Source organism: Hibiscus syriacus, unplaced genomic scaffold (assembly GCF_006381635.1).
Source record: "Hibiscus syriacus cultivar Baekdansim isolate YM2019G1 unplaced genomic scaffold, ASM638163v2 tig00002193_pilon, whole genome shotgun sequence".
NCBI lineage: Eukaryota > Viridiplantae > Streptophyta > Magnoliopsida > Malvales > Malvaceae > Hibiscus > Hibiscus syriacus.
Genome location: NW_024061914.1, coordinates 2,528,863 through 2,537,732, shown reverse-complemented (window position 1 = coordinate 2,537,732; position 8,870 = coordinate 2,528,863).

Here is an 8,870-nt window from a genome sequence, read left to right as displayed (position 1 = left end):
TGTTTTAGAGTTAGGGGATAATAGCTATTTAGGTCCCCTGTATTTTGTAATATCATTGTAAAGCCATTTAATGAATTTTTATTTTCCTTTATTTCGAGCACTTATGTTTCATTATTTGTATTTTACTCATATTCATACATATTTTGTTACTATTGTTAATATTTGACATTGGTTGCAATATTTGTAATTATTTCATTTTAGTCACTGATTTCGTGTGTTGTGCATTTTGTGGTTGTTCGAATTTGGCCATGATATTTATGTATCTTTATTTTGGTCACTGTTTGGGTATTTCGTTTAATTATTGTTTGGTTCTTTAGGTTTTTATTTATTTCATTTTTGTCCCTTATATTATTTTTGGGTTATTTACATTTATAATACATGTACTGTTTAATATTTTGTTCTTGGCTCTGGATTATAATTATTTGCTATTTTGTCCCTTAAGTTTTTATTTTTGTTATTTTAGTCCTTTAAATGTCTGTATTTCCTATTTAGAGCCTTTAGTTTCTATTTTTACTATTTTAGCTCTTTAAGTTTCTAATTTTACCATTTTAGTCCTTGAAATTTCTATTTTTTCTATTTTAGTCCCTTAAATTTTTATTTTTACTATTTTATCCCTTTAAGTTTATGTTTTTGCTATTTAGGTCCTTTAAATCGAATACAATTATTTCTTATTTTTATTATTTATATTTTAATTTTTAATCTTTTAATTTGTTCTAATCCTTCATGTATATGCATTTTGTATATTCCGACTATCGGTATTATTTTAGATACATTATTAATTTTATGCGTTGTAAATGTTTATTTATAAATTTCAAATTGTATTTGCTTTCATTGTTTCCTTTATCCATCGATTTGTTTCAAATAATTTCAAGAACTCGTATGCGTAGAATGAACGTGGAAAGCATCACTTATCGAAGTGGTGCGACCGATACGACATTTTAACGACTTGGAAACTTGAAATAAAATCGAGTTTATTTTACTAATTAATGTGTTTTTATTCAAACGATGCAATATACGTTTCCAAACATCAATTAGTTTATTTTATGCAAAAATGTTGAATTTCAATTTATATCTGATTCGCGTTTTATCGAAGAGGGAATATTCTTTACGGATCCGAAATAGTTGAAATAGCTTTCCCGATGGAGGATTGCTAATTTTGAGATTTCTTTTAAAGTTAAAATTTTTTCTCTAATTAATTCAAAGCAAATTAATTACACTTCAATAAATAGATCATAGTTTAACTATATATTTGATTTATACTTTCCACCATTTACGACGATATGTAGGCGATTCAGTACTAGTTTTTGGGTGTTGTGGGGGTGCTTAGCCTTCCCCACATGTAAACGACTCCTGAATCCTTTTATATTGAATCTGTGTAATCGCATACCAGTTTTTTGTCTAATAAATGATTTTTTTTTAAAATTGTTTTTAAAATACACTTTTAGGTATTCGACCTGCCTAACCCAAAGGTCGATGATGACTCCTTTTCCATTTAATTCAAATCAATTCAAAAATATCCAATTTTTCAAAATTAAAGTCATAAATGTTTTTAAAAATAATATTTAAATGTTTTTTAAAAAATGGTTATGACAGTCAGGATCAAATTCTTATCAGTGCTCTTCTTAGTAGTTGTGATGATCTAGTCCAACTCCTTATTTCATCCGCTGTCACCACTAAAAAGGAATAGGGTACTCTAAATGAAATTTATGTTCGCGCATCTCCTACTCATATTCTTGCACTTAAATCCAAGCTAGCTCGTAACCCGCGTGGTTCTAGATCTATCTCCAATTATATGAAAAACATGCAGGATATTGCCTTTGATCTTGGCTTGGCAAATTGTCCTATTTTTTTTTATATAGATATGGTTATTTCTATTGTCAATCAATTAGGTGTGATTATCCCAATAGTTGCTGCTCTTCGTTACGTAAAACACCAACCGCAATGCTTGAGTTGTCTAAGATCTTAACTGACCATGTGTAATACCTCAAAATTTTGGTTAGTAACCAAAATGTAAATTTTGAAAGTTTAATGGACAAAGTATAAAATTAGGAAAAATTTAGGAACCTAAGTGGTAATGTTCCCAAAAAAGAATTTTATTCCATAAATGGATAGTTTACTCTTAAGAGTGGGGTTTTATTGAAATCAGATTCTTGATCTGGAATTGGTGATAAAAAAATAGAAATTGTTAAAGTCCGGTAAAAATTCAGTAAATCGGATCGAATATAAATTTAGGAACAATTTGAAGGTTATTAAATTAATCTTAGAAATATTATTTACACATTTTAAAATGATGGAAAATAATATGGATCATTGGATTTGATAATTAATTTCCATGTTCAATTTGGATCATTCGATTAAAGTGGCAAGATTGTAATTTTTGAAAAGTTGCATGGATAAAATTGTAAAGGGTGAAATATTTTGTTCATCTTTGACTTTTGAAAGATGATAAGGGTTATGTGGCTTGGTATGGAGGTAAATATAAGGTTTCATTAATGGTAAAATTGTCATTTCTTAATTAAATGAATTTAAAATTCATTTAATCTTAAATAAAGGGTAAATTAACATGAAATTAAGCTAAAATTTTATGTAAGATTTGATAATCTTCTCCGAACCAAGCTGTAGATTCCAACCTTAGGTGAGAGAAACTTTCTTTTTCATTTTTGAGCAAATTCCTTTGTTTTTTCGATTAAGAAGTGAAATAGAAAATTTTTCTATTCGAAAAACGCTATCATTTAGTACCATTATTGCATGCTAATTTTCCTTTTGTTCAAATATCCCAAATTCTAGGGTTTATTTTCATATTAAGGTTTATATAATTGATGATGGATTTTGAGGTCTTGAGATTGTAGAATAGTTTCCAAGCTTGTATGATGATCAAAACTTCTTAGAAATGTTTCCAAGATGTTTTGGCCTAAACCCTAATTTAAGGGATTTTATTTTTTGATGAAATTTGATTAGGGGTTTTATTTTATAGGTTTTAAAATGTTGAACCGAGGTTGAATCGAATTGAAATTGAATAAAAATCTTGAAAACCCTTCAATTTTCAAAGCATTCGGCCTTAGGGTTTTAAATTAGGAAAAATTATGGAAATATTCCCATGGTTTAGAAATTATATATGAAAGGTTCTACAAGCTTTAGAAAATTATTTGGGCTAATTTGTAATTTTGTAAAAGTTTGGGGACCTATTCGACATTAATGGAAAAGTTGTGGGTTAATGTGTAAATATGTAATAGTTAATATACTATGCTGGAAATTAATGTTCGAGTGTTGATATTGATGATAGAACGTGAAATTGGATTATTTTGGAAAGTTGGTAAAAGTTGAAGTTCAAATCACAAATATGGAAAAGTTGGAAGCTTAAGTGAAAATGTTATGTGAGATTTGGATAAAATGGAATTTGAATGGTCAATTAGAAGTGTTAAGCTCAACATTAATGTTGTGACATGGAATTACTATCAAATAAGCATCGGAACATTTTTAGGAATTTATTTTCTAATGTGTTCCTATGTTAGTAAGATTCCAACATGGGGTTTGAATTTGTATATGTTTTGTAATGATACTCATTTAGATTTTGTGCTTTAAATCAAGATTAAATATTATTAAATCTAAGGAGAAGCTTAAGGATAAAATGTGAATCTCTAAGGAAGGTTTGCAAGCTAAGGACACCAGGTGAGTACAAATTTAATTTGTACTTATGTTATTGAACAAACATTGTCTTGCGATGAGCTACTGATGGAGTTACTATAGTAAGAAGTGACTCTAATTGTTATGTGTTTTATGGTTCATGCATATTTTTCCTTTGGTTAACTAATAGAATTAGTGAATAAGCAAAAAATGCAAATTGGTGAAATCTGCCCGGATTTGTGATCGGTACAGTAAGTTTAGAAAATCACCATAAATTCTATTATAGAAATGATTAGAGAATGAATTTTATACCATTGGATTTTTATACCAGTAATGTTTTGAACATACAACTACTGATTTCGAGGTGTATACAAAACGATATGAATTTTTAATCAAGGATGGTTCAGAAAATAGGGCAGCTGCTCAAAACAGCTTCTGTAATTCAACTTTGAAAATTTGCTATAAATTGTACAAATTGAACCAGAACAAGTAACTTATATGTTAAGATTCGTATTTGAGTCTAGTGTCAATAGGTATAAACAAAATAATTTTTTAATGTGTAGATTAATATAGAATAATATTTATTTTAAGGTAGTGCAACAACCAAAAAATGAAATTGTGAAAAGAATTGGGAATAAAACCAAATCGAAAGAAAAGGATCAAGCTAAAGCTTAATGAGGCTTATATTTTGACTTGTAATTAATGTCAAGTGAGTGTAATGCATGCATAACATTATACATGGATGTTTTATACATCATTGGGTAGGACTTGCGATAAGTCTACCTTGTTTATATTGACATGATATTTATGTCATTTATCATAAATTTGACATATTCTAAATATGTCAAAGTTTGAATATAAAATGCATTGATCACAGGTTATTATATATGATTTTTATCATGAATATATATTATATTTATCATGAATGTTATTTCGAGTATGAACTGCCCAATGTTAGATTGTATTAATATACTTTTCCATGGATGTATTAAATAATTATAGACTATATGCCCCAATATGTCATTGAAGGTCTGTGGTATTGATGGCATGCCATAGAGTCTAGTTGGTGCATATCGAGTCGCACTAAAGGATACCTAGTGTTGATGGTGGGCACGACCTTAAGTGTCATATTCGGGACCGTACTAAAGGATACCTAGTGCAGGTCACTACTAAAGGATACTTACATGACCTCCCGTGTCATATCGGTTTAGTACTTCGGAGCATATTTGACTTGAATACCGGGGTTATCATAGGTTTATATTTTGGGCTATGGTTTATTGGTTAATAAATGATAAACATGTGAGCTTATGGAATAAATGACAAGTATAATGGTAAGAAATTTATATGGTTAATAAGTGTATACTTAGCGTGTGATAATTTTCATGTGTAGGTAAATTAAAGCGGAAGGAGTAGGGGGATGAGCTTGGCATAAATCACTGAGGAATATTTACAGGTAACAGTAATGACATCCAACTGTGTATCAAAATTTTCTGGCTAACATGTATACGAGAAAGAAGTGTTTGCAAACTAGAAGTAAGGTAAGTATTAAATATAATTTATTTGAAACATATATTATGATACAAAACCATGCTTTTAAAGGTTTTTAAATGGGATTTTAAATTAGACATTTTCATTTGTCATATGAACAAAGCAGAATTGCTTGTTACTACCTGAGATCGGATTTAAATTAGAAGTTGAAATATTATATTTCGAATTCCTCTGATTATTTATTTTATAATAAATGTACAAATATGGAATTTGTGAAAGAAACTAGATTTTACTATTTTGGATTATGAAATGTTTTGATTATTTGTTGTGACATCTATAACTTGTGTACAGGGACGTATACGGGAAATGAGTTTTACATTTATTGGTACCAAAGTTGTAGGTTTAATTGATTCTAGGACTAAACCGAGCTTGATTTGAGTTAAAAAGTGTATGCATGCCACTAGGATGTCATTGTTACTGATCTGGTGTTTGTAAGGCTCAATTGATGCCACTCCTTGCTCATAAATGTAAATAAATGTAGTATATGTATAAGATGTGTGTAATCGAGGGTTTAAAGTACGTGACCGAGTAGAATGTTCAAAAATAAGCTAATAGTGATAGTAAAACACTAGCTACAATTCTCATGTTTAGTCTAATAATGATGATGCATCAACATAATAGAAAGTGTTAATGTAAGTTTAAGAAAACCCTTGTTCATGCATAAGAAAAGTATTGATTGAAAAATGGAATATTCTGATAAAATTGATCCTAAGTGTTATGTGTGTGATTAACCCTTTAGGTGAAAGTGCGAGGATGAGTCGTATTTGTAGACATTAATTGTCTGGTAAGGATTCAACGTGTTACTTTATAATATACTTAATAGAATTACCTTTCGAAGTTAATTTTTTGAATGGATTGATTACCCCCTACCACGTTACAATGAATTACCGCTAAGAGCGATTGCATTTTATAGAAATCGAAAAGTTTCGAGATATTTGTGGTAGGGAAAAAGAGTAAATTTGTTTTCTAATATGATTTTAGCATCAACTGCTATAAAGTTATTGCTTCTAGGTTGTTAAACCTTCTTAGTAAAGGAGGTGGATAATCAAACTTTCTTAGTTAATTTTGGAAGATATTCCAACTGTTCAAGGGTATCCAAATGTGTATATGCAAAAGTTACCAAGATTACCTCTAGATTGAGATGTAGAAACTGCAATAGAGATGTTATCAGGTATTGCATTTATCTCCATAGCCCTGTATCGAATGACTTGGACTGATATTAGAGAAGCAAAGGCATAGTTAGTAGAATTGTTAAGATCGGGTATTTACAAGACTAAGTGTGTCATCTGGGATGCACCAGTGTTATTTTGAAAAAGAAAGACGAGTCTATGCAATTATGCATGGATTATCACTCATTAAATAAGGTAACAAAGAAGAACAAGTATCCTCTTCCAAGGATTGATAATCTTTTGATCAGTTAAAAGGGTGCATTGGTGTCTCTGATGTCGGATATCATATCGGGATATTATTAGTTAAAGATAAGGAATAATATCTTCCTAAGACAATTTTCAGAATTCAATATGAACACTACAAGTTTGCTATAATGTCGTTTGGTTTAACGAATGTTTCTGCGATACTTATGGATTGGATAAATTGAGTATTTCAATTCTACTTGGATTAATTGGTGGTAGTGTTCATTGATGATGTTATTGTGATCTGTTGTAAGACAAGGGAAGAACACGATGCATGTCTTTGTATAACTCTTCCAACTATTAGGGAGAAAAATTACAGGCTATGTTGATCAACTGTAAATGTTGGTTGTCTAAGGTTGTATTCCTTGGCCATGTGATCTCAGCTGAGGGGATAAGAATAGACCTCAAGAAAGTACAAGCCATAGTCGAACGATAAAGTCCAAAGAGTGTTTTTGAAATTCGAAGTTTCTTGGGAATTTGCTAGTTACTATCGAAGGTTCATAAAAGACTTTTCGATGATTGTCTTCCTCTGACCAAGCTATTGAAAAAAGACACACTATTTGTTTGTACTAATAAGTGCCAATAAAACTTCGAGATATTAAAAAGAAAACTGACATAAGTTCTAGCTTCAGTGTAATCATAATCTAGAAAATATTATATGATTTATAGTAATGTGTCTCATAATGGTATAGGATGCATGTTTGTACAAGAGGAAAAGTTAAGGTTTATGTTTCAAAGCAACTAGAGAATCTATGGTTCATGAATATTTGTTCCTTTGGTGAGCTAATAGAATTAGTGAATAAGCCAGAAATGCAAATTGGTGAAATCTACCCGGATTTGTGATCGGAATAGTGAGTTTAGAGAATCACCATAAATTCTAAAGAAATTATTAGAGAATGAATTTTATACAGTTGGAATTTTATACCAGTCTAGTTTTTTAGAATAAATGGATATTAATTTTGAGGTGTATACAAAAAGATATTAATTTTTAACCGAGGATAGGTCAGAAAACAGGGCAGCAGATTCTGCTCAAAACAACTTCTGTAAGTCAACTTTGAAAATTCGCTATAAATTGTGAAACCTGGACTAAAAGAAGTGGCTTCTATGGTTAGATTCATATTCGAGTATAGTTTCCATAGGCATAAACGGAATAATTTTTGAAGGTGTATATTAATACAAAATAATATTTCTTTAAAGTTAGTACAACAGCCAGAAAATGAAATTGTGAAAAAAATTGGGAATAAAACAAATCGAAAGCAAATGATTAAGCTAAAGCTTACCTAGGCTTATATTTTTGACTTGTATATAATGTCAAGTGAGTGTTATGCATGCATAACATTATGCATGGATGTTTTATACATCATCGGGTAGTACTTGCGATAAGTGTACCTTGTTTATATTGGCATGATATTTATGCCATTTATCATACATTTGACATATTCTAAATATGTCAAAGGTTGAATATAAAATGCATTGATCACAGGTTATTATATATGATTTTTATCATGAATATATATTATATTTATTATGAATGTTATTGCGGGTATGAACTACCCAATGTTAGATTGTATTAATATACTTTGCCATGGATGGATTAAATAATTATAGACTATATGCCCAAGTATGTCATTGAGGGTCGGTGGTATTGATGGCATGCAATAGAGTCTAGCTAGTGCATATTGGGTCGTACTAAAGGATACCTAGTGCGGGTCAGTACTAAAGGATACATAGTGTTGATGGTGGGCATGACCTTATGTGTTATATTCAGGACTGTACTAAAGGATACCTAGTGCGGGTCAGTACTAAAGGATACCTAGTGCTGATGGCGAACATGACCTCCCATGTCATATCAGTTTAGCACTTCGGTGCGTATTTGACTCGAATATCGGGATCCTCATAGGTTTATATTTTGGGCTATGGTTTATTGATTAATAAATGTTAAACAGATGAATAAGCTTATGAGCTTATGGAATACATTAAAAGTATATTGGTAAGAAATTTATATGTGATTCATATCATGTTCATATTAGTAGCATGATTGGAAATACAGGTAAAGTGATCATAATGCATTAAATACTATTATTGTTTACATTTATGTGTTACATTGCCTTGAATATATTTATATTGATTGCCTCACTAAGTGGATACTTAGCGTGTGATGATTTTCATGCGTAGGTAAATTAAAGCGGAATGAGTAGGGATCTGAGCATAACATCAATCACTAAGGAATATTTACAGGTAACAATAATGACATTCGGCTGAGTTTTAAAATTTTCTAGCTAGCAT